Source organism: Hyperolius riggenbachi, chromosome 5, assembly GCF_040937935.1.
Source record: "Hyperolius riggenbachi isolate aHypRig1 chromosome 5, aHypRig1.pri, whole genome shotgun sequence".
Classification (NCBI taxonomy): Eukaryota; Metazoa; Chordata; class Amphibia; order Anura; family Hyperoliidae; genus Hyperolius; species Hyperolius riggenbachi.
The window spans coordinates 244,855,629-244,883,272 of record NC_090650.1 but is presented as its reverse complement, the minus strand read 5'-3'; the positions used below and the strand labels follow the sequence as shown (position 1 = coordinate 244,883,272).

The window sequence follows — 27,644 nt, the reverse complement described above, 5'->3', positions numbered from 1 at the left end:
CCTGCTGTGATCTGTCTAGGGCCGAGATCAGTAAAGGATACAGATTACTTTTTCTGTGAGGCTGCTGACAGGAGCTTCTTCTGTCTCTTCCTGGTGTGGGGTGACCTTGGGGTTTTAGAGGTCTGTTGGGGCAGCAGAGGGACCATCTATATACAGTATATAATAGAGTAAGTGCCTCAACCTTCATGCAAGAAGAAGTAGCGCCCTGCCCCCAGGGCCGGTCCAAGCAAGAAGAAGGGGCTGGTCCAAGCAAGAAGAAGAAGTATTGTCATATCAAACCAAGGGCAAAGAGGGATAATTTGCATATTAAGTAGCAGTGCATTGTGGGTAACCACAAATGTTCACTTATAGCTGAATTATTGCAGATTTGCTTCTGTTTTAAGAAGGAAAATTACACCAAGCTTTGCTTTTTTTAGTAGGAGGGCTTTTTGGTCTCTTTTATCCTCCTATACATTCTTAGTAGTTTGGGTCACCCTGAGCTGCTTGGTTACTCTGTTGTACTGGTCCAAGCCCTATCTCATACAGCCATATCAATCCCTGCTATGTACTGCTAAGGACCATATGTCTGAAATAGGTTGTCACATGTGGGTTTGATATGGCTGTGTAAAACCTTAAAGCTGTAGGCTTGCTTGACTTACCAAGGGTAAAAAGGAATAATTTGCCTGTTTAGTAGCGGTGCATTGTGGGTAATCACAAATGTTCACTTATAGCTGAATTATTGCATATCTTCTTCTGTTGTAAGAAGGCAAATTACACCAAGCTTTGCTTTGTTTAGTAGGAGGTCTTTTTGGTCCCTTTTATCCTCCTATACATTCCGAGTGGTTTGGGTCACCCTGAGCTGCTTGGTTACTCTGTTGTACTGGTCCAAGCCCTATCTCATACAGCCATGTCAATCCTTGCCATGTACAGATGATGACCAAAAGTCTGAAACAGGCTGTCACCATGGGCGTCCCTACGTCTGGCAAAATGGGGCAGACGCCACCCCCTGGCCAGCTGCTGCCCCCCCCTAGCCACCCGAACTCGGAAGTGTTTGAAGCCGCGGCTGCCACTTGCTCCCCGAGACTGACAGGCTGCTGCTGTGCTGCCCATCACCCACCCACTCTCCCCGTGCACTGGGCGGGTGGCTGGCAGGTGAACAAGTCCCGGTGCCCACCCTCCACAGAGTCCCCCTGCGTCCCTGTACCTATGCACTGCAGCGCTATCATCAGACAGATGACAGGCGCTGCAGAGACTGTAGCATTACTGTTGCTAGGCAACAGCAGGAAGCGGTGTTGCCTGGGTCTAGGAGTGGCCCCACTTGCTTGCCATCCAAGCCATCATGGGACACGGGAACTTCTGGAAGTCTGGCACTGTGACTGCACAGTGTTCAGCATCTGACAGGAATCCCCAGGCAGCAGACAGCAATGAGCTCCTCCACATGACCTCACCAGCCAGAGCCAGGCAAACTTCACGTGCACTGAATGGCTAGTTGTCGCCCGTACTCTGCTGCAAGACGAAGGTATGGGGGAGGGGGTAATAGAGGCTGTAAAGCTGCAGCAGAGAGACGTCTGTGAGCATGTCCCCCTCCCAATCACATAACTGTGTAGGTGTTCTAAGTCTCCCTGCGCTGTAGAGCCCTCAGTGTAACTGCTTCCCCCTCTCACCTCAGGCATTCATTATGTGTAAGGGGGCTGGGAGTTGATTAGATGTGTGTGTCAGTGTGGTGTATGTGTGTGTGTCTGTGTGTCTGTGTACAGTGTGTGTGTGTGTCTGGTGTATGTATGTGTCTGTGTACAGTGTATGTATGTGTCAGTGTATGTATGTGTCTGTGTACAGTGTGTATCAGTGTGGTGTATGTGTCTGTGTACAGTGTGTGTGTATGTGTGTCAGTGTGGTGTGTGTCAGTGTGGTGTACAGTGTGTGTGTCAGTGTGGTGTCTGTGTACAGTGCGTGTGTATGTGTGTCAGTGTGGTGTGTCTGTGTACAGTGTGTGTGTGTGTGTGTATATTTTAGCATACATTCAAAGTGTACCTGTCACTAGGGGTAGAAGAGGATTTATTCTTCCAGCCATTCTTCCAGCCATCAGCTCAGCCATTCTTCCAGCCATCAGCTCTGTTATTGCCCTCCTGGTGCCCTTCAGTGCCAAACACTAACCTTTCCCCTAACTACACCTACCACCAACCCTCCTCCTCCCTACACCTACCACCAACTCTCCCCCACCTACACTTACCACCGACCTTCCGCCAACCTATACCTTACAACAACACCACAACTATCACACACACACACACACACACACACACACACACACACACACACACACACACACACACACACACACACACACACACACACACACACACACACACACACACACACACTACTCGGAAAAAGCACCGGTGGAATTTACACACCTGAGGCGGGAGGCCTCAGGTATGCAAATTCCACCGGTGCTTTTTCCGCTGTTCCTGTCGCTACAGAGTTATGTTCCAGAGTAGCAGGAATCCACTGCTGCTATTGTGCTGTTCCCGCCACTAAAAATGTTAGCGGAACTCCTCTGCTGCTACCATGCTGTCCAAACAATACACGTGCCCTTAGCAACTGAATTACTGGCAGTGGCCGGTAAATCTACCATTTAACATGGGCATCTATGGCGTCGCTCAGTTTCTCGGCCGCAAGTTGCTTGGGGGCGCACTTTGGAATCTCTGCCTCTGGTCAGGACAAGGTCCTCCAGCACCCAAGGCTGAGACACCAAAGTGCGCCCCTCCATCCCTCCCACCCCAGCCGTCACACACTGATTGCTATTAGACTAAGAGATGCCCCAGGGCCCCCAACACCTTCATCTCTAGTTATCTGGCTTGAAGTCACTGCCATGTATCGCCTTTTCTTATTTCTCTCTGCTTCAAACACAATAGGGGAATGATAGCGAGTGAGTGAGTTGTGCCCCCCTCCTACACTGCGCCCTGAGGCTGGAGCCTCTCTTGCCTTTGCCTCAGCCCTGTGTGTGCCCCCCCTACACTGCGCCCTGAGGCTGGAGCCTCTCGCGCCTCTGCGTCGGCCCGGCCCTGCTGGAGGACCTTGTCCCGGGCCCTGGCTGGATGATTGATTTTGATCGGCGCAATAGCCAATTGTGGGGGAAGGGCGGGTGGCCATGGAGACGGCGGGTCACGTGGTAGCAGGCGGCAGCACAATCTGACAAGGGCCGCTCTGCTCCTGATGTGACGTCACACACCCACACTCTGCACTCCCGCAGGGAGGGGGGTGCGGCTAGAGCCCAGCCCACATGCAGAAACAGTGAGGGCCTATTTCCACTATATGTGTGGATTCTGGATGCAGAAAACTGACTCCAATGAATGCCTATGGGAAATCTGCTTCAAAAAAATTGCGTTTAGTGGAAACAGGCCTATAGGCATTCATTGGAGTCAGTTTTTCTGCATCCAGATATTGAATCTGTGTGTAGTGGAAACAGGCCCTTAGACTGTCTGTCTGTAATGTCAGCAAGGAGGCGGGCATGGCCAGGGAGGGACTGTGTCATGTGCAGACTGCAAATGAGTCGGGCGGCAGGCCAATCTGCAACTGATTACAAGGGGGGAGGGGAAATAGGGGTGGAGTACAGGGAAACTGTCTGTCTTTGTACCTACTGCTGTGCTGTGGTTAGTTCTGCCCCCCCTGTCACTACCTGAACTGGGGTGCTTCTGTCACTACCTAAACTGGGGGGCACCTGTCACTACCTAAACTAGGGGCTCCTGTCACTACATACACTGGGGGGTCCCTGTCACTTCCTGAACTGGGGGGCACCTGTCACTGCATACACTGGGTGGCTCCTGGCACTACCTAAACTGGGGGTACCTGCCACTAACTGAACTTGTGGGCTCCTGTCACTACCTGAACTGGGGGGTACCTGTCACTACCTAAACTGGGGGGTACCTGTCACTACCTAAATGGGGGGGGGGGTACCTGTCACTAACTGAACTGGGGGACACCTGTCTCTAAAAGGACTGGGGGTTGGGGCTCCTCTCACTACCTGAACTGTGGGGCCCTGTCACTACCTAAACTGGGGGGCTCCTGGCACTACCTAAACTAGGGGGCACCTGTCACTACCTAAACTATCAAGGCCAGCCAGCCCAGCATCACCACCAGCCAACCAGCCCAGAATCACTGTCAAAAAGGCCACAGCATCACCACCAGTCAGGCCAGCATTTACTTCAACCAGCCAAGCATAGCCTAGCATCACCGACAGCCAGTTCAGCCACAGCATCACTGCCAGCCAGGCCACAGCCCACACATCACCCCCAATCCAGCCAAAAACAGTATTGCCAGGCCAGCCAGGCACAGCAGCCAGTAGAGGAGAATTCAGAAGCCAGGTGAGAGGTGTCTACCATATTAAAGGATACCCGAAGTGACATGATAATAATTGCCTCATGGTTACTGAATTTGTCTTGTTGGGGGCCTCATAATTGCTGAATTTGTCTTGTTGGGGGCCTCATGATTGGTGAATTTGTCTTGTTGGGGGCCTCATAATTGCTGAATTTGTCTTGATGGGGGCCTCATGATTGCTGAATTTGTCTTGTTGGGGGCCTCATGATTGCTGAATTTGTCTTGTTGGGGGCCTCATAATTGCTGAATTTGTCTTGTTGGGGCCCTCAGGATTGCCGATTTGTCTTGTTGGGGGCCTCATGATTGCTAACAGCGAGACTATGAGAAAAGCTGAATCATCATCATAAGAGAAAATAGCATTAAACCTACTTTTTTAGCTTTTTAAAACAAAAAATAAAACTGGGAGGTTCTAAAAAAAGAGTATATTTTTCAGGAGTAGGATGGATGAAGTTATTTATCTTCACAGTTTATTTTCAACTTGGATTTTCCATAATGTTCATGTATGAGTTAAAACATTTGTATTTAGTTTAAATTGCTGTTGCCACTTTGCGATAGATAAGTGACTTTTGGGTTGCAGTTTGGGCACTCGGCCTCCAAAAGGTCCCCCACCACTGTCCTAATCTGATGTTCCACATTGCTAAGTTCATGTAAATTTGTCTCCACCCATGACCACACCCACATTCTGGTCCATGGCCACACCCATTTTTCGGCGCGGCGCGCTAAGCGCGCCGCACAACTTCTCCAACATTTTCGGCGCGGCGCGCTGCGCGCGCCGCACCACTTCTTCCTCCCCTTCTTGCCCCCCCCTGGAAACATTTCTGCGGACGCCCATGGCTGTCACATGTGGATTTGATATGGCTGTGTAAAATGTAAAGCTATGGGCTTGCTATACACCAGTGGTTCTGGATGCTTGCTTGGCTTACTAAGGGTGAAAAGGAAATATTTGCATATTTAGTAGCAGTGCATTGTCAGTAACCACAAATGTTCCAATATAGCTGAATTATTGCATAATTCCTTCTGTTTTAGGAAGGCAAATTACACCAAGCTTTGCTTTTTTTAGTAGGAGGTCTTTTGCGTACGAGAGAGAACGGCGCCGGAGACTTGGGCGCAGGACACAGCCAGTATATGGCTGATCCTGCTGCCGCACAAGTCCGGGCCGTGTTAATTACTATTCCCCCTCCAGGCCGACATGGATAGTGGGGGAATGAAATAATTTAGCTTCCAGCAATTGCTGGAAGCCGAATTATTGTTTTAAAAGCAACTTCAGATCCGTCTTCTGACGGCGCTAAAGTTACTCCCTGTGCCTGCGATAGCCGTAGTTCCTATTACGGCCTATGGTGGCGCCGGCTGCGCCCAAGTCTCCTGCGCTGCTGCGCCCAAGTCTCCAGCGCTGGATTTACCGTGTTCGGGTCTTTTTGGTCCCTTTTTTCCACCTATACATTCCGAGTAGTTTGGGTCACCCTGAGCTGCTTGGTTACTCTGTTGTACTGGTCCAAGCCCTATCTCATACAGCGGCATCAATCCTTGCCATGTACTGATGAGGACCAAAAGTCTGAAACAGGCTGTCTACATGTGGGTTTGATATGGCTGTGTAAAATTTAAAGCTATATGCTTGCTATACACCAGCGATGGGAAGTTTGGATCTTGTCAATGATTCGGATGATTCGAATCGGATCATCGATCCAAATCTCGGATCATTTTACTAGGGAAGCATTTGGGGGTGAAATGACTAGCAGGACAGGACTTTCCCTGCGGTGGACAGAGAAGGGGAGATGGTGGACAGAGACGGGCAGGGAGTGGACAGAGAAGGGAGGAGGGACAAGCAGAGACCAGAAATGTTTGGTTGCACACAACACCCACATGCTGCAATCATATGCTTTACATATATTTCACCTATATGTTCATCTGTATACTTTGAATGCAAACGTCCCACAGTGAAAGAAAGCATTCCCAGAAGTGAAGTGCAGCTGTTTAGAGCAGTGCAGGAGGATCATATTGCCCTGCAATCACAGTGCCTGCCCTGTCCTAGCTAGTGTTGGGCGAACAGTGTTCGCCACTGTTCGGGTTCTGCAGAACATCACCCTGTTCGGGTGATGTTCGAGTTCGGCCGAACACCTGATGGTGTTCGGCCTTTTAAGTTCGGGTTCGCCCCGAACTACTAATTGGCCGCCGAACAGGGCCGAACAGGGCCCCTGTTCGGCCGAACAGGGCCCTGTTCGGCCGAATACTGCCCTCTTATGGGGTCGCAGGCATAAGGGGGGAGCATGCCCCGATCGCGGGGGGGGGTCGGAAATTCCCCCCACCCCCTCCGCTAGCGCTCCCCCCTCTGCCCGCTTCCCCATACAAAAGTTTAAGGAAGTACCGGTCCGGTGGTAGTGGGTGGCTGGCAGTGGGCGGCACTGTGAAGTGAGTGACTGAGGAGGAGGAGTCCGGAGAGTGACGCGTTGAGGGAGGCCGGGCAGCGGGCGGTTCAGCAGTAGTACCGTACTACTGCTGAACCGCCCGCTGCCCGGCCTCCCTCAACGCGTCACTCTCCGGACTCCTCCTCCTCAGTCACTCACTTCACAGTGCCGCCCACTGCCAGCCACCCACTACCACCGGACCGGTACTTCCTGAAACTTTTGTATGGGGAAGCAGGCAGAGGGGGGAGCGCTAGCGGAGGGGGTGGGGGGGATTTCCGACCCCCCCCCCCGCGATCGGGGCATGCTCCCCCCTTATGCCTGCGACCCCAAAGGGCCCCCAAAAGTGGGATGATCGGGGAGTTCGGGGTTCGGCCCGAACATGCCGAACATTGCAGCCATGTTCGGCAAACTTTCCCGAACCCGAACATCCAGGTGTTCGCCCAACACTAGTCCTAGCCCAGCACGCTGTCTACAAAGTTACTGAGCTGTGCTTCTGAGCCAAAAGTTTCCCATTTGTTCACTGTGCACAACTACGGAACAGACAGCCTAAAATGAGCAGCACATTGAAGCCAGTACGTGTGCTCTACACATATCTGGCAGTGGCATTCATTTCCCCTATTTCATCTACCTGTCCCTGCAAGGTTGGCTCAACTCCAACTGAGCGATCCATGATCTCTGCTCTGCTTCCAGGACCCCCCTGCCCGCTGAGAGGGGGCGTGTCACTCCTGGCCCCGCCCGCTTTGTGATCCGAATCACTCATTTTGATGATTCGGATGATTCGACTCACAAAAGAGATTCGGATCAAAGATCCGAATCGTTCATGATCCGGACAACACTACTCTGGATGCTTGCTTGGCTTACCAAGGGGGAAAAAGGGGTAATTTGCATATTTAGTAGCAGTGCATTGTGGGTAACCACAAATGTTCACTTATAGCTGAATTATTGCAGATTTCCTTCTGTTTTAAAAAGGCAGATTACACCAATACAGTGTGCGGCATTGCAGGAAGTGACGGCAGTGGAACGCACAATGGAACACGGAAGAGGTGAGTCATCCCCGCCCGCTGCCTCTCACTAATAGTGGCGGCTGCTACTGTGCTTAAGCAGGAGGGGGAGCGCACATGGGGGACCCAAGTGATGGGGGGGTTCCTGCTGAGCTTAAGCTGGAGGGGGAGCGCACATGGGGGACCAAGGTAAGGGGGGGGGGTTCCTGCTGAGCTTAAGCTGGAGGTAGAGCACACATGGGGGACCCAGTTGAGGGGGGGTCCAACCCCCCTCCCCGCTGCTGTGCCCAATACCCCCTTCCTGCCCTCTACCCTCTTATGCGGCGTATGCTACGCCACGGGTCAGCTAGTTTTATATATAGAGCTATGTTGGTCTCTTCCTAATTTGCCCTGCATCCCACTGACACAAATGACTCCATCAGCCATCCCCTTCCTTTAAATTCCTTCCTGACACCTAGCCCTGGTCTCCATTGAGACTTTATGCCCTAATGTTGATCCCTGTGTGACAGCCAAGAGCATTGTTCTCTGCACTTACTCTGCTCCTGTGCCATTTCACATCTGTGCCTCGCCATCTCCCCCTCCCACCAAGCAACACAACATGCTTGCAGGCTAGCAACGTGTCTTTGCAGCATCAGCCCATGCAGTGTCACCCATGGGATCAGTACTCTATGTATGTACTGTATGTAGGTACAGAGCTTAATACTTTACTTAAACATAATTCCTAGGAATGATCAAGGAGTTTTGGAATTCTGTTTTAAATTATTCGGATTAGAACTTAAATTTAAACTAAAGCATAAAACTCACCCTTGTGAGTCACCCTTGCCGCAGTGCGCTACCCTCCACATTGCATTTCAGCCCTCATATCCTTCCTTTTTCATTGTCAGTACAAGGAAGTAGCTCAGAGCTGGAGTGCAATGTGGAGAGTAGTGCACAGAGGCAGCGACAAGAGTAAGTTACCTCACCTGCTGCAGACTGCTTTAGTTTAAATTCAAGTTCTGATCTGAATGATTCATGAACCCGCTTGATTACCTTTAATAATGACCCCTCCCCAGCATTATTTCAAACCTGATATGTAATCCTAAACCCCACTTTAGCATTATATCCTTCCTGAAGCCTGACTCCCCTAAAGGTACATACACATGTCCAACAAAGTACATGACCAACACTACAACATGACCGACAGCAGGACAAACCATTTAGATAACTTGTATTTTCCCCGCACCATACAACTTAACAACCAACTCATTTACATACAGCACATGCAAGTAAAACAATGGAATATAGGACATGGCCACATTCAAAACAAGTACGTTGTTCAAATGATGTTGTACACGCTTCTTTTTAAATTGCTTTTCTGTCTTTTCTTCCACATCACTTCCAAATCGTACTGTCTCACTAAGGCAAAAACAGTGGGAGTGAATTGTTAGGGGGCCCAGATTCGTCACTCTTCCTAGGGTCCTGTGTGGTCTTAATTTGGCTCAGGTTGTGTGACCTGGTGGCCACTTGTAGGAAAGAAGTCCATTGCACTCTAGGGTTAGCAGCCCACTGTCGCTTGTAGGGCAAAGTGAAAACCATTGGTCACGTTGACACTTCACCTTGGTAGATTCCATGAGAACCACTGTAACTGGGGTCAATAGGTCTTGTCCTGATAACCCTAAGGGTGCATATGCACATCCAATTTTATTATCCAATCACTAGCCAATTTACCACTTTAATGTAGTATGAGAACTTACCTACACAATTCAGTTCATAGTACCAATTTTTTTTGCATCACAAGACACTATTTTTTTCCCCAAAAAGGGGGGGGGGGATATTGGTATAAATTTGGCTGTGTCCTCATGCTGTGCTCCATTTCCTTCATCTGATTGAGATGTCTTTGTGCTGTGCTCCGCTCTGCACCCCTCCCTCTGATACACAGCAGGCAGCCAGTCACTAACCCCTAATCACAGTGGAAGCTGCTCTGTATCTGCATTACACCTTCTGGCAGCTGTACTTCTCTATGGGGCCACATCTCCAGACATCTGTGCGAGGAGGAGCATGCTGACTACATTTCCTGGCACCTCCCCACACTTGTCTAGCTGGACAAAAGGAAGAGGAAGCTGGGGAGGGAAGCCACTGGAGCCTGAGGGATGCCTGTAGAGCAGCACCCATATCTACACTCTGCTTCACTCCCTCCCTCTGATACACAGCATGCAGGCAGACAGCCACTCATCTTCCATCGCTGTGGCAGCAGCTCTGTATCTGCATTGCATAACCCGACAGCCATGCTTCTCTACAGGACCACATCTCCCAGCAGGCAAGGAGGAGCATGCAGACTAATTTTCCCAGAATAGCCCAGATGAACAAAAGGAAGAGGAAGTCAAACAGTTTACAACATAAGCCTCCTGGGCACAACCACCTCTAATGACCTAAACTTACAAGCCAATGTTGCCTCTGCCAATTAAAGAAATTTGGTATGGCTCAAGAACTTCTGAGGTGCTACTACTCTGCCACCATTGAATCTGTCTTCTGTTCATTCATCCTAGTCTGGTACACCGGCTTATCCACTAGCGGCAGATACAAGCTCCACAGGGTCATGAGAACAGTGGAGAAGATCAATGGAAAACACTATGGACCTCCTCCACAACTACAGACTGCACTTAAGAGCTATGAGAATATCAAATGACCCCTTCCACTCAGGTTACCATTTCTTCAGTCAGCTCCCATCAGGCTGAAGGTTCTGAGCCATCTCCACCAAAACCCCAAGACATAGGAAGTCATTTTTTCCCTCTGCTTTCAGCCTCTTGAACTCACTTCACATCCCCATCCCCATGATCACCCCGCCCCCTTACTATGTTAAGCTGATGCTGCTCATTGTTGTATCCGGGTTGTTGCAATACTGATGTTCCCCCTGTTATTGATGCACTGCTCTTAATTTTTGATGGACCTCTAATCTGCCACTTGTGTACTGTCTTCTTCCTACCACATGCCTTGCATGTTTGCTGTATGTGCCAAAACCCATTCAAAGTGGGGTCATGACTAAGTGGTGCAGCTTGTTGTAAGTGCAAGATATAATGTGAAACCAACCTGAATACAGTGATCAGACACAGCTGATCTGTAATCTTGGCAGATTGTGATAACAAGAGTCAATATAAATCTTGACATCAATGAGGCATATATAAATGAATGCAGAGACACAAAGACCAGGTTCAAAATTCCTTTTTTACTTCTTACTGGGTAACCACTCTTTCTCAAATTGACAAGTATTACAAAAAAAAATTTGCCTGAAAAAGCATGGACTATATGGCTGGATGTTACTATCTCATAATTTAGGGACTGCTATTGAAGTAGAAGACACTATTTACATACTGTACATTATAGACAGACACAGATGAAAGTGTTTGTGAAGATCCATGGCAAAAAAAATTGTGCAGTGATATGAAAAGCCAACGCTAATTATTCAGGAGTGTTATATTGCATTAAACACTTACTTAATTCCAGGTCTGCCAGATACCAGAGAGTGTGTGTCAGCTAGGGAGAGAAATGCATGGCCACTAGCATAGGTGAGTGCTAAGGCACTCTTTCCCTGTTGGTTTTAATAGTTAAGAAGGTTTCTGTGTGTGGATTGATTTTTATAAGCCATAAAGTGTGGTATTTAACAATTAAGCTTAATAAAGGTATAGTAGTTTGTGTAGGTGTAACAGAGAGATGCTGACTGGAACCCAATGGATGTTTCTTTTGCTGTATGTGCAGCTATCACTGAGATATGTGGTAACCATGGTGATTGTGGGGAAAATGTGACTCTCAGAAGATCTCCTTTACCGAGTTTCCAGGGGAGCACTATGGGGGGAAGGAGCACATCCTGATCTAAACACAGAGCTACTGTAAACTGACCAGTAAACAGTGGTCACTACTACAAGTCCCTGATGATGGATGAGTTGGTATTCTCACTACCCTGCTGACCTTGAAATTGGAATGACAGGACTGGTACATCCTTGTAGGGAAGTGCACCCTTACACCAAGAGTTGTAAATAATTTAGCACATTTCATATGGTTTATAATGCACTGTAATTGGACCAGCAAGTGGGAAATGCTTGTCAGTGTTTATAACTCTTTTACTGCATTTAGGAGTTTACCAATTCTACGTGTCATATGTGATTTTTTTTATTGATTTTACCCAGCTCAACAGTATAATAAGTGTCAGCAGCAGTGCCGTTTTTTGGTACAACTATTCCAGGCCTGCACCTGAAGTGCTGCCATGTACAAAGGGTGCACTCATGGCCCTTTCTGACTCCCAAAGTGTGGCCCATTTAAGCTTTGAAAGCATTAATGGCACTCTTGATGACCGCTAGCTCCACCCCCAAACATGTCCCACCTATGTGATTGAATAACACAGCTGGTGTGACTAGAGGAAGTGAAACTGTCACTGAGTGCAACCAAAACCACCTTCCATCAGGAAAGAGGCCCCACCCCCTGCATGTGTAGCAGAATAAGAGTGGGGCTGTGATCAGGGACAGGAGTGCTCTGTCTGCACAACTGTAAGCCTGGCACACTGGCAAGGGAAAATGTGGAATTTCTGCCACCTATTACCAACAGGGTGAGGCAGGTAAGTTCGATGTCAGCAACTATCTGCTACCCATCTCTGCTACTACTTTTCACCCAGTGCTTGTCACTACTGGCTACCTACCTGCACTGTCTGTTACCCAGCCAGGATTCACTACCTGTCATTACCTGCACTAGCCAGGCATACACCTCAGTCCTCCCCCTCCCCATTGCATATGTCCAGTTAGTAACAACATCAAAATACGAGAATTCCACAAGCGTCTACTTTCAACACATAAAAACAGGTTTGTTGCTCATCAATAGAAAACTCTATCCCCCCATTAAAAGCAGGCAACATAATCTGTGTTGACGTCATCATATTCATGAGCAATACAATTTTTTCATGTGTTGAAAGTAGCTTGTGGAAGTCTCATATTTTGGTGTCATATATGCTATCCACTGAGTGGCTCCCCTGTAATTAGGGTTAACACCGTATTATTACCTGAGTGCTTAATTCCAATATTACATTGATTCCAGTTAGTCACAACACAGCTGAAATGTCAGTGTTGCCAGGAACCTGAACTGGTTAAGAAGTGTCCACACATCAATGTCTAATCTTGTTTTTATTTATCTCTGGAAAAGAAAATGAATTAACTGTAGGGATATATGCTGTAGATATGTTAACTTTAAGGGAATCGGTTAATTTAAGTGGTACAGAGATATGTGTTGTAAAATCACCAACAAAACAGCATTACTTAGCCAAAATAGAAAAGCACTGGTAATTACATAATTTTACTAATTTACCAATTACTCTGTTTATCTCGTTCCAGTATCACACCGGATCTCCCCACAGCAAAATCATAACACCCTTTCTACTTGTTGATGTGGAGGGTAAATTACTTTTCCAGTATATTATTGATGTGTATGCCTACTGTATGTCTCATTTTAATTTGTTAGAAACCTACTTAATGTGATGATCTAAAAAGTCACTTTTGAGTTGTAAATTGCTCTTTTTTTTTTTTTTGTCACCTCTCCTCAGTAAATCCAAAGCGGCAGCAAAGGTTGCTAATAATCTACTATTTCCGCTGTGCAGTAATTAAATGTTCTACATGCGCAAAGTACTATTGCCATAATTGGAAATATGTGAAACTCGAGCACCACAAAAACTTTACAACACAATGGAAAAAAGTATTATTGAATAACTTAATAGCACAGAAAAACTTGCATAGCACTATCACAAGTTATATCAAACATTCAACCACTTCTGCAATTTTTGTGCAACAGTGTCTTGCGAAGCTAGCAACAGTGCGGCTGTGTTACTATAGTTATTTTCTGGCACTGTTTTCCTCCTCAAGTCTCTTGTGCATGCTCTACTCTCTGCCCTTCCTCTCAACCATGATACATAGAGGAAGAGCAAAAAGCAGAGCCACCTAGAAGATTCACAGAGAAGGAAGACATGGACAAGTGGCTACATGGTGGGACATAAGAGAGGTTTGGTGGCACTGTTGGGGGATACAGCAGCTGTGAGAAAGGGGGAAGCCAAGGAAGGAGGAGAGGTTAGTTGAATAGACATGGGGAAGGATCTCTTACAGAACTTTCCTACCCAGTTGTTACTCTTGGCTGTTAGCATTATCTGTATCCATTAACTGCAGTAAACCTTTTGCGCAGCATTAACTGATTAATCAAACTTATCAGAATGTGACTAAGCAGTAGTGCAGTGCAGGGGGTATTTCAGCAGCCAGTGGATATGAATGATGATGACGATGAAGATGATGATGACAGGAGCAGTGGAAATCTCTTTGGGAGGTACTGTAGATAAATTAACTTGTTGGTAATTCACTCTTCTGAATGCTCCTCTATGGATGCTTCCTCGTTGCTCTGGTATCAGTCTATTCCTCCCTCCCCCTGTCTACCACATTCAACTGTCTACCCTCCTCTCTTTTACATGTTGGATATATGTTTCTGAACATGGAAGTTTTGAATCAGGATGATACCATTTATTGGCTAACTCAGTAGAAAAAGTATAATATTGTAGCTAACAGGTCTTCTATTCCTGTAAACTGACAAAATGCTTAAATAAATATGCAACTTATTTAAATGTGAACATTAGAAAGAGGTACAGAGATTTGTTTGCAAATATAAATAAGTCTCTGTAACGATTGTGAAATTCTCTCCGTGATCAGCGCACAGGACGTGCGCTGACACTGCGGAAATCCTCCACAAGCGTATAATTTGAGGGAACCCAGCAAAAGGTGCAATGCACCTGCAGAGGGAAATTCCTGTCGGCAGGTGGAGCTGTGGAGTGCAGAGGAACAGCTCCTCTGCCCTACCACCGACGCCAGACAGGAATTGTACGAAGGGAAGAAATACAATCGCAAGAGAAGCGATTGAGAGTGAGCACAGAGACAGATTGTGTGTGTGTGCATAAAATTAGTCGCCAACCCGCGACTGTGCACACACCACAGCAGATAAGAAGCAGGAACGCGATCGTGAGAGGTGCGATCGCCAGACGTGACACAAGGTACAGCAAGGCGGAGCACGAGAGTAGCAAAGGCACAGCAAATAATACAATAAGGAGATACAGAAAATAATAAACGCTAGCTAACCACGAACACCGCACTCATTCGCAACAGTGCACGCGGTTATGCACGGTCTCCACGTGATAAGCACAATAGAGACAAGCACGCCTAACTAACCATTAACAGACAAACATGAAACAGAGGACGCGAGCACTTGCTTAACGGTTACCTCACCGAGCCTCCAGCAAGCGCAGCAGACAAGACAGACACACGAAAACAGGGACAAGCGACAGAAGGATCCCCAGCGCTAGCGAAAAGTGGCTAGCGCGATCCCAGAAGACAGAACAAAAGGATCCCCAGCGCTAGCGAAAAGTAGTTAGCGCGATCCCAGGAGACAGAGTAGCAGAACAGAAGGATCCCCAGCGCTAGCGAAAAGTGGCTAGCGCGATCCCAGAAGACAGAACAGAAGGATCCTCAGCGCTAGCGAAAAGTGGCTAGCGCAATCCCAGAAGACAGAACAGAAGGATCCCCAGCGCTAGCGAAAAGTGGCTAGTGCGATCCAAACACACGGCAGACAGAACAGATGAGGTAGGCAGAAACAACCGCTGTTCCAACCTACACTCCAGACTCAATCAGAAGGATCCACAGCCGCTAACGCTAGGGCTTGTGCGATCCAAACACAAGACAGACGGAACAGGCAAAACAGATAATGCAATCCTAACTGCACTAGGGAAATTGCCTAGTGCATTCCAACGAATTACACTAAGATAACCTTAACAAACGGGAATGGCTGACACTCCAGGAGTGTCCATCAGGAACAGACCATGAAAGGGAAATGTCCAGCAAAGCATTCTGGGAGCAGAATGCTTTTATAGTGCCAGTCATCAAAAGAAGGCAGGTATTGGATTTGCATGACTAATGTATGCAAATCCCTCAGCAACACAAGCTGCACAACTGACAGAAGGTCTCCTTTCCAGAGTCCTGCAGCAAGCAAACCTAAACAATGGTCAAAAGGCTGCCTGCCTGCGCAGGCAGCTGAGCGGATTCTCACAGTACCCCCCCCCCCTCCTAGGGTCGAATTCCAGACGACCCTCAAAACTGATATCTCCAAACCACTCTAACAGAAGACTCATGAAGGTCGGGGCAGCCCGACAAGGTCCAATTCCAGAGTCAGTCCACCCGAAACCGACCTCATCGGAAACAGAAGCCACCGAAACATGCCCATCAGTACTACCAGTCTCAGTATAACACCCATCAGGACTGTGAACGCCAGAGAAGAAGCCATCAACACCCTCCAGACAATACCCACCACCTTCCAAGGAGCGTCCGAAAATACCAAACCTGCCACAATACCTGTTCGAAGTGTCCCTTACAACACAAAAGCCACCGTTGATCTTATCCAGGGTACCAAGCAAAATCTCTCCCGGAATCTCCCAGAACCTTTTGAAGCTCCACAGAGATCCCAAGAGGGTAGAACAATCACCAGGCTCACATGGAGAATTACCAAGAACCCCCATGGAACCAATGACAATTCCGGATTCAAAATTACGAGGGCACCCATCAAGATCAAGACTTTCAGGGACCACTTCTGGGCATGCAAGCAGGCAGGCCATATCAGAGCATGTCTCCACCGAGGAAGCATGTGAGTACGCTGGTAACCGAGGCACACTTGGGCTTTCTGGGTCACAGAGCACACTGGGGTACACCAGCACAGGAGAAACCTCAGGACATGTCGGGGAACTGCCAACCTCAGAGTCCGGCACGTCAAGACCAAAACCAGTACCGGGCAGAGAAACATCATGAGTGGAGGTCACAGGCACTGGACTTTCAAAAGAAGACTCGGATACAAATTCAGAAATTTCTGTGACAATAATATCATCATTGACTACACAGGCGTGAAGCTTCATCAGAGCTGAAAAGGTAGCCAGCAAGGCAGCAATGCCTACTGAAGTGGGCAACACCTCAGAAGGACTTGGGGGGCAGGAGACGTCTCCTACAAGTTCTGCACCCTTTGGGAGGAACTCGGAGATCTCCAGGAGGTCAGACAGGACCTCAGGAACATCCTTTTTCAAGTTTCCTAAGAAGGATTCTGAACTATCCATGTTACAGGGCAAGGCTTGAACTTTATTTTGTGAACCGGGCAGATGTCCCAGGGAAGGTTCCACCATAAACTGAGACTGAATTTCATCATCAGGACAGGGATACACAGAAATATCTAGTGAAACTAACTCTGGCTTTCTGAGTTTCGTTTCACTGCAGGGAAATTCCTTCATAGCAGTCAAACCAGACTGCAATTCCAAAATAGCAGAGAAACAGGTAACAATGGTTGCAATACCTAGACGAGCCTCTAGGGACACTGCAGGAGATTTTAAACAAGGTAACATTGACTCATCCAGATTACTGGGTGGAGAGTCAGTACTTACTTCAGAATCAGACTCACAAATGTCAATGCGGGTGGACATAATGTCTTTATTCATGATACAGGGCAGGCTCAGAGACATCTTCTCTGGACAGAGCAAAGGTGCTTCAGTATCAGGTTCACAAAACCAAAGTGCTGTCTCACTCTTAGACTCGGCCAACGATGTCGAATCCGAGGAGACAGAACGCAAAATTTGCGAATTCACAATCGCTTTAGGTTGCGAGACCAAACACTCCAAAGACAGGGATTCTGAGGTCTCCAAGCTGGATTGCTGGATCTCAGAAACGCCAGCTGACAATGTACCTTTACAAACGTCACCTGAATGACGTACACGTAGTTCATTCAGAATCATTTTCCACATACAAATCAGCGGACTCACAAAGTCAAATTCACACCCCTTTTTTTCTCTTAAGGCGGAAGCATAACTTATACATGCTCTCAAGACAGATTCACTTCTGGCAATGTAGTACTCACAAAACGACTCTGAATCGTTCTCCAATTCATACGCCAATGCTTCGAGCTGTTTTTTCTGGAACGGGGGCTCCCATTCACACCTGACTAGGTCTGAGCATTCATACTGAACCATGTTAGGGGAAGTTGTGACAACAACATGAGGAATCATATTAATTTCACTCTTGAAACTGCATAGTTTGGGAATTTTCCCCATAGCAAGATCATAGATGGAGGATCTTAAAGTAGTACTGAGAGAAGAAGATCTGTTTTTACATGACAAGGGATCACACAAATCATTGACAAAACTGACACACTCACGCCGATCACAATCGACAGGAACATCTGAGAAACCGGCATCAGATCGCACAGATTTAACCTCTAAACAAACGGGAGAAACTCCATTAGAATTCACGCAGGTGTCCACAGTCGAGGCACACCCATTCATTTCAGGTCACACAGTGTCCAAACTCACTTGCTTTACCCCAGAAAGACAGGAATAATCATGTGACAATGGTGTCTCTTTATTGGAAATAATTGGTTGGTGTGTGTGCAATTCGTCCAAAATAGTCTGCCACACATAAATCACCAGATCCACATCACACTCATCACATTCATCAGAATCGATCAAAAGGTACATAGAGTCGAGACAATCATTCAGGTCATCCGCGCTCTTTGCGATATAAAAATCGCAAAAGGCTTTCCAATCGAAATCAAACTCTTCCAACAAGGCCCCAATCTCCCATGAGGCAAATGGCGGTTCAAACAACCCAGTATCTAGGTAATCTCCATATGGGTTGGGGTCAGGAACGAGGACAGACTTTTTAACTGCTTTAATGTAGTGTGCGATCCTACCTATAATAGGATCCACATATGCCTTTGCCTCAGGCAATGACATCTGAACAAAATCGAAGGTTCCCTCTGCCCTGGGAATTTTGGTTGGGCTGGACATTCTGTAACGATTGCGAAATCGTCTCCGTGGTCAGCGCACCAGACGTGCGCTGACGCGGCGGATTTCCTCCACAAGCGTATAATTGAGGACACCCAGGCTAGGTGCTATGCACCTGCAGAGGGAAATTCCTGTCGGCAGGTGGAGCTGTGGAGTGCAGAGGAACAGCTCCTCTGCCCTACCACCGACGCCAGACAGGAATTGTACGAAGGGAAGAAATGCAATCGCAAGAGAAGCGATTGAGAGTGAGCACAGAGACAGATTGTGTGTGTGTGCATAAAATTAGTCGCTAACCCGCGACTGTGCACACACCACAGCAGATAAGAAGCAGGAACGCGATCGCGAGAGGTGCGATCGCCAGACGTGACACAAGGTACAGCAAGGCGGAGCACGAGAGTAGCAAAGGCACAGCAAATAATACAATAAGGAGATACGGAAAATAATAAACGCTAGCTAACCGCGAACACCGCACTCATTTGCAACAGTGCACGCAGTTATGCGCGGTCTCCACGTGATAAGCACAATAGAGACAAGCACGCCTAACTAACCATTAACAGACAAACATGAAACAGAGGACGCGAGCGCTTGCTTAACGGTTACCTCACCGAGCCTCCAGCAAGCGCAGCAGACAAGACAGACACACGAAAACAGGGACAAGCGACAGAAGGATCCCCAGCGCTAGCGAAAAGTGGCTAGCGCGATCCCAGAAGACAGAACAAAAGGATCCCCAGCGCTAGCGAAAAGTAGCTAGCGCGATCCCAGGAGACAGAGTAGCAGAACAGAAGGATCCCCAGCGCTAGCGAAAAGTGGCTAGCGCGATCCCAGAAGACAGAACAGAAGGATCCCCAGCGCTAGCGAAAAGTGGCTAGCGCAATCCCAGAAGACAGAACAGAAGGATCCCCAGCGCTAGCGAAAAGTGGCTAGTGCGATCCAAACACACGGCAGACAGAACAGATGAGGTAGGCAGAAACAACCGCTGTTCCAACCTACACTCCAGACTCAATCAGAAGGATCCACAGCCGCTAACGCTAGGGCTTGTGCGATCCAAACACAAGACAGACGGAACAGGCAAAACAGATAATGCAATCCTAACTGCACTAGGGAAATTGCCTAGTGCATTCCCACGAATTACACTAAGATAACCTTAACAAACGGGAATGGCTGACACTCCAGGAGTGTCCATCAGGAACAGACCATGAAAGGGAAATGTCCAGCAAAGCATCCTGGGAGCAGAATGCTTTTATAGTGCCAGTCATCAAAAGAAGGCAGGTAACGGATTTGCATGACTAATGTATGCAAATCCCTCAGCAACACAAGCTGCACAACTGACAGAAGGTCTCCTTTCCAGAGTCCTGCAGCAAGCAAACCTAAACAATGGTCAAAAGGCTGCCTGCCTGCGCAGGCAGCTGAGCGGATTCTCACAGTCTCATTAAGATACATGAACATATCTGACAAGACAGATCTCTCTCTTTCTTTGTCTCCCTCTCTTTCCCTACCATCTCTCCTTCTCTCTCCCTCTCCCCCCTTCTCTACCACTCTACTTCCCCTATTATTATTATAATGTAGTTGTTAAAACATGCTGAGACTTCTATAGCAGTTTACAAAGTTCATAGTCAGTGTGTGATATACAGAGACATCAGACAGTGCATATAGAGCACTTATACGCTGAGCAGTACTGCTTTTTCAGAATGCACTGCTGCTTGCATTTTGTTCAGAGCACAGCGCAGTCAGTTAATAGAATGAGCACGTCAACAGTAGGCAATAATGGTGCCATGCATTCCTATAAAACACATGGCCACCTCTATTCCCAATCAATGTGAAAGTGTACTCTGGTACTAACTCGGGTACTAACTTTCTCAAAGGAGCTCACAATTGGAGCTTGCAATCTAATAATTGAGAGCACTATCTACTACTCCACCATGCCGCTACTACACCACCATCCATGAGTATACTTTGAATGGATGCTTTAGGTAGCCCCTCTTAGTACATAGAAGTAGTAAGATTGTACAATAAACATTGTATCATTTTGACAGAAAGCTTTAGAGTAGGGAGGGAAGGTTGATGAAAGAGGGCCTATGATAGTGAAAATACAAATCTGACCCTCAAAGCGGGGTGATGGACAAAATTGGACTTTTTGTGTTAAATATTCAGTTATTAAATTAAGAATTTAAAGTTATGTTTTTATTCTCTTTGATTGCATCTTGGTCTCAACTGTAAAATTGCTTGCTTACAATTTGATTGCAACCAACCCCTCACTGGGATGCCACTACTGTTAGTATTTGTTTTTCTTTTTGAACTGTACCTGTACTTCTGGTATTTACAGATGAATAAAAAAAATAGTTGCACTTTAGCACAAAAAACTGCTCATATAGAGTAATCTTCCAGAAAAGATTGGAATGTATTCATACATAATACTGAAAAAAAGGATCCCGAGACATACTAATAAAGTAACACGGTCAGTATTTGATAATGAAATGGAGTCATTGATATTGAACAGCTGTAAATCTGTAGTCCTTTTAAATCGTGTAATGGATGGTAATTCAAGCATATGGTCAATATATATGGATGAAGAAAAAAGATATGCTGCAAAGACTTTGTAAATCAATTAAGTAGGGTTAATTAAAACGTATTTCATAATTAAAAGTCTCAAGCTATCAATATTTGCAAATAAAAACCAATTATTTACATGCAAAACTGCTTTTGAAATAATAAGTCTATGAAGTATTAATATAATATATGGAATGTTGTGTTGTAGGCTGATATGAAAGCTGCAGTTAAGTATGGAAGTTCAGAATGATGGTAAGTGAAAGAGCTGAAACACTGATTGATCATAATGCTGTGGCCAATCAGTGTCTCAGCTCACAATGATGTGGACATTTACTTTTAAAGACTAACTCTTCTTATAAAGTGGTATGGCCTCCAATATGGTGGAAGGGCAGATTGGACTGCTATAATGTTTTGGATTGTAGCAGTACACATAAAGATATATAATTAGTCACTGAATTTCTAAATTAACACCATTTTTACAAATATTTCTTCTGTAACCCATTTGGGGACAATTGAACTGTGTTCTCAGGCCATCCAGCATTTTGGTTTTTGTTGGCTGGAAATAAGGTTACAATTTATCCAAGCAAGGGGTTTTAAAATTAACAGGGGTTCCCAAGACTGGTCCTGGCGAGTATGACACACATTTATTTATAACCCTCAGTTACACACTAGCTCTAGTCCTAGCCAGGCCTAGGGTAAAGAATATAACATGGGCCCAGCAAAGCCCGCTCTTTTTGATTGACAAACTGCGGATCATTGTATTGGTATGCGTGAGGAGCTAATGGATGTCATGGACAGGGCCTCTTTATCAAGCTTTTAGAAGAGCCCCTAACACTATAAATCAAGAGACCCTCATTTGGATGGATTGCAATGACTGGGACACTGCTTGGGTCAGGATTACAGATAGTTCATAAATAAAATCTCTTAAGTCTGTCTGTTGACCTTTTTTAATTCAGATTTTTTTTTATGGTGTTCTTTTATTTAAGTACTTTTGAATGTTTTTGGATAGTTAATGGGTCTTCAATGATCCCCACCTTTATTCACATGAGTGGGGGAGGATATCTTCAGGCTCCTTATTAAATACAAACTGTAGTGAAAATAACGTAATGAATACAATTGCTTTTTTTAACAATATTAATTTATAAATAATTTGGTCAGAATTTGCCCTTTGTAAAATCTTTTCTAATCCTGATCTACATTCTAAAATTCATATCAGGTGGTGACATCTTAAGTCCTGTCAGGTAATCTCGGTGGAATGTTTCTTTACTAACAATTCTAAAGCCAATACAAACTATACCTGGTCTACCAGAATGCCCAGGATGGGAATTTCCACATATCTAGGCTAAATATTCACCTAGGCTAGACATTACTGGTAGGGCAGGGCAATATACAGCAATATTTAGATATAAGAAGTGTTTCTGATGCTGACATCAGGAAAATTACTGTACAATGGATATCCTAAATAATTTATTAAATTCTACTATATGTCACTACAATGCCTCTTTATAGGTTTTATTTGTTAAGGGCCTTCCATGTACCAAATATTTGGCTATTTGGCAGAGCAACATCTGAGCCAAACAGAGCAACACTATCTACACATCCTACCAAGCTTTCAGACCCTAAGACCAATCTTACACCTCCTTCTTCTATTTATCATAGTCATCGCCAATAAGTCATGAAGGCATTTATTACTTTAGAGAGCCCTACATAATCTTTATAAGAATTAATAGTAGGTATTGATTCTTTAGTAAAATTAAAAAAAAAAAAGTTCAGGGAGCCAGAGAACATTTTATCAAAGATATGTATTTCACTTCTGTCATAATATTAATTTTCTACAGTTAAAACTAAAACCATTACCAGTTATAACTAAAACCATCACCAAGCTTCATTTAGTTCTGCAAATCATGAAGACATTTGAAATGATCACATTTAACAGATTCAATCTTTACCATGCTATTCTTTTAGCTGGTACCTGGTACCTGTCTTACAGAGGCCAGAGATAATTATTTCTGTTTCAATACATTTTCTTGCAGGTTTATATAGGGATTTTATAGTTACTGGATCACATCCACTGAAATATTGTCACTCAATAAAGTAATTTTTAGATACCTAGGCTAGAATACTATTTTAATGTACAATTTGCAAACGTTGGCAGAGCAGGCTGGAATAATGTGGGAAAAGAATATGCTTAAAGAACAAGTGACACCCATGCTAATGCTACCCTAGAAATAAAAAAACACATATATAAATAGGTAAATACTAGTTTTATTTACATAACAGGTGTATTGCACTGTCCACATTATGATTTCTGTGAATTTTATAAAGGAAAAGTGGAGAATGCTATTCTAGACAAGTTTCCATCTTAATTAGCTTTGAATGAAGCTAATCCTGACATCATTTCCCCCCTCACTCTTTTTTCTTCCCTTGCTAATTGTGTATTCGTTACCCGCCCTCCTGCCAGAGTCTTAAGACACTCCACTGAGCTCTATACTAGGAAGTGCACTGTCTTATGTCATTAAAAGGAGGGGGAAATAAAGGGAAGAGGAGGAATATATTATAGTTAAAAAGACCCCCCAGCACGCGACTGTTTTACCAGCCGATGGCAATGGCAATTAATTGCTCCTAAGGTATGGGATAACTCCAAACCATAACAGCAGAAAAAGTTTTGAATGCAAGATTAGCATCTTTATCACTTAAAGGAATACTATCGATTCACATATTTTTTTCAATTGACACAGGAATTGTTTGGGAAGTGCTGCTAAGTACTGGTGTATACATTTTAGTAGAAACTTTTTTGTTTACTGTTAGCAAAATACATTCAAACTTTACTGACGCCAAAACTGACGGCCGACTGAGCCATGAGGAGAGGGGAAATTCCCCTCACACTTGATCAGTTAACTCTATGTGTAGCTCTGTGTGTGACAGAGAGAGAGAGAGTTCCCAACAGCTGCAGCTGCTGTGTCCTGTGTTTCTGACTGAAATGTCTGAAGAGAGCAGAGGAAATGTAACTAATCGTCACAGCTTTTCATACTGTTTTTGCTTTCAGAGTTTGATATGTTTGATATTTTCTTTCTGTAGTCTGATATGCAACTCTGGCTGTGCATTGAAGCAGACACCCCTTCTGCAATTGATTGAATTCTGCATTGTCCCAATGTAGCTAAATCCTACCCTCAATAAATTACAGTTTTTGCCTCTGATATTTAACATGAAAAGTAGGAAAATGTTTACACAGCTACTTAGACATTATTTGCACACTGTCATTTTAGAACACTTGGGTATCGATAGTATTCCTTTAATACACTCAGACCAGTTGGTGTTGAAATTTGATTTTGATGGTGACAATCCTGCTTTAAATGAAAATCAGCTATTGGAAATTAGATAGTGTTCAAAAGTGAGCGCTGGCAAGAGTATGTTAGAAAACTTTCTTTGTGCAGGTACACAGATGGGCCCATTATTTCAGAGATAAGCTACCGGTATTTGACTAGTATCCATTAGTGGTAAATGTTATTTGGTCATTTATCTTTACTCAATACTTAGTAACTTTTGAATTAAAAAATGATGTTTACTAAATAGCATTTAAGTCATTGAGAAAAAAAACATTTTGAGTAGTTTACAGTTTCTATAAAAGGATCGGATTTTTAGGAAAGCTTCATTGAACAATACTTAACCTATTGCTTAGCCTAACTCTAAAGCTAATTCACCTTACCATAATTCTAGTAGCTTTAATGCTTCCAACCTAAATTCTGCTAACCAAAATCCATTTAACTTTAGTTCAAGTTCAACTTCAGTTCTTACAATAACTTTAACCACTTGAGGACCAGAGGTTTATACCCCTCTAGTGACTAGGCTATTTTTTAAAATGTTTTACAATTCAGCACTTTGCAACTTTAACAGTTTATTGCTCGGTCATACAATTTACCACCCAAATACATTTTACCTCCCTTTCTTCTCACAAATAGAGCTTTCTTTGGTGGTCTCTGATTGCTGCTGCAATTTTTCTTTTTTTATTAATTAAAAATGATGATTCTTTTTTATCCCCCCTCCCCCCTAAATTAGCCCTAGACTATGTTACATACACTACACATTACATACATAGGCATATGCCTATGATAAGTATTAGATAGTGAGCCGCTCCGAGGGACAGTCAAGTGACAAGGCAGTTGTTTGTACAGTGCTGTGCATTTTTTTTACTATTTTAATTGTAAAAAACAGCCTGCCAGCTCCGATTACAGCAGGCTGATAACAGCGGCCCCCTGCGTTTAATGCAGGGAGCCCGCGCTCGAGCAAGCAATTGTTCCCCGCAAATTGTGCCTCTCGTGAGATCACTCCATATGGTGTGACTGAGGAACTAGAGATCCATCCTGCGTTAGGTGGCCACAGGGAGGTTAACCATAATATCATCAATTTTAATTACCTATCTTAACCTTAATTTTCCTGATTCTAATTATTTCTCCAAAAACCTAGTTCTATTGACCTTAATTCTCCTTATCCTACTTCTCCTAAAACACAATTTTTATAATTCTAATTCTGCTGAAATAGGCTTAGGGTAAATAGAATAAGAGTTAGGGTAATTATGGTTTGACTTATGCTCGGTGTTCAGTGTTTAGGTCATTTACATGTTCAACCCAGGCATCGGCTTTTAAGGCTGAAGTAAACAAAGACATACATTGCAGATGTTCAGCAGTGTATTTTTGGTAGGAAAGGTGAGAAGAGTGGGCATATGGCAGGATTCCTCATAAAACGACAAGTTAGGATGAAGGTTGAGCAGGCAAGTCTCTTCTCAGTTTTTGTGACAGAAGGCTTCTGGTTGGATAACTGTAGATCATTTGATCTTATCCAGATGCAGGGGAAATCGCTGTGTAGAATAGCTATGGACTGGGCAAGCAAACATTTTACAGTATGATCTTAGTGCAGATGCAAGCAGTGTCCCTTCGGGGTGCATAGTGCTTAGTCTCTATGTGTTAGGCCTGGAACCCACTAGAACTTTTTTTGAGTGTTTATGGAGCGCTTTCAATCGATAGCGATTTCCCTAAACACTCTGCCAGTGTAAATGGATGGGACTGATTCCACTAGAACATGCAGCACTTTGGGAGCTTTTCCATTCTAATTAATTATATAGGAGCAGAGAAATTGCTCCCAAAATCGCTTGCAAAATACTATCACAAATCAATAGCGATTGAGATAGCGTGTTGCACTTTCTAGTGGGTTCCCGGGGCCTCAGGTTGGTTTTGATAGTGTAGTGTAGGCTTTTGAGTATTATGCTAGATGGTACAGGAGACTGTAAAGAAGGAATATTAGGACTTTAAGTACCGCTGGGTGTGTTTTGCAAATGTTTATTCTTTACCAAAACATATTTGTATATTACAATATCTAAAATATATATTTTGATATCTGGCAGTAATAACAGTCAATAGGAATAATCAATGAAATTCAAATAATTCTAAAATGATGCAGGATTATGCAAATATTGCAAGCACATTTTTGGAGCTTAAAAACTAACCAATTGATATCCATTTTCACACTGCATATATTTCCATGCAAACTTTACATAATGTTGCTTTAACTTGGAAGCCTACATTGGACTTGTCTATGTTTACTTTTTATTTCATTTATTTATTAATTTGCATTGCAAGAGACCAGTGTTTTATGGGTACAAATGTGGCAGTCACACAGCACTCAAATACAGCCATGACTCTTTTAAAAAGAAAACAAACACAAAAACACTTTTACCTGGCTGATCTAACAACCAGTGATAAACAGAGAATCCTCCCAATCTCAAAGTCAGATATTTATTTTTTATTATGAACTAAAATGTTTACTGCTGGGCAAACTTAGAAAAATAAATCTGACCCCATGTCCAAGGTAGCAACACAATCAAAGAAACTAATTTTGAGCATACTGTTTTGCTGCAGGAAATACAGTCTTACACACAGAATATATAGGTCAAACTTAACCCTTAAAAATGAAAATAAGAATATGAGGCACCAAGAAAGTTCTGCATACTATTGCTATTACCCATTTTGTTAATTATCTCTTAAAGGGACACTTAAGCCACCTGAAAAAAAAATGAGTTTTGCTCACCTGGGGCTTCTAGCAGCCCCCTGCAGCTGTATTGTGCCCATGTAGACTCGCTCCAATGCTCCTGGCCCCGCTGGCAGCCACTTCAGGTTTCGGCGACAGGAGCCGACAGGCCGGGAACACGAGTGATTATTTGCGTTCCTGGCCACAATAGCGCCCTCTATGCTGCTATAGCATACATGCTATAGCAGCATAGAGGAAAATGGAAAATGTATTTGCAACTTTACAGGAACACCTTTAAAAAGTTCTATAAGACAACATGTAATAAGATGTTAATCAGGCATATTGTACAATAATTTTAATTTCACCTATTGTTAAATATAAGACATATTTTCATTACAGATAATTGAACTAGGACACTCTCAATGCCATATGAAGATTTACATCTACCACCTACCAGGT

The 27,644-nt window shown here is 44.8% G+C and overlaps 1 long non-coding RNA gene across 2 annotated transcripts; it reads left to right on the top strand.

The window, feature by feature from the left end:
• Window positions 1–1,014: 1,014 nt before the first annotated feature.
• On the top strand, window positions 1,015–27,643 carry LOC137517603 (uncharacterized). 2 transcript variants are annotated; one of them, XR_011020591.1, is made up of 3 exons: window positions 1,015–1,498; window positions 13,111–13,171; window positions 27,585–27,643. It is a non-coding gene; the product is annotated as an uncharacterized lncRNA (long non-coding RNA). The 2 variants fall into 2 exon arrangements; XR_011020592.1 differs by lacking the exon at window positions 27,585–27,643 and adding an exon at window positions 21,373–21,416.
• The last annotated feature ends 1 nt before the right edge of the window (window position 27,644 follows it).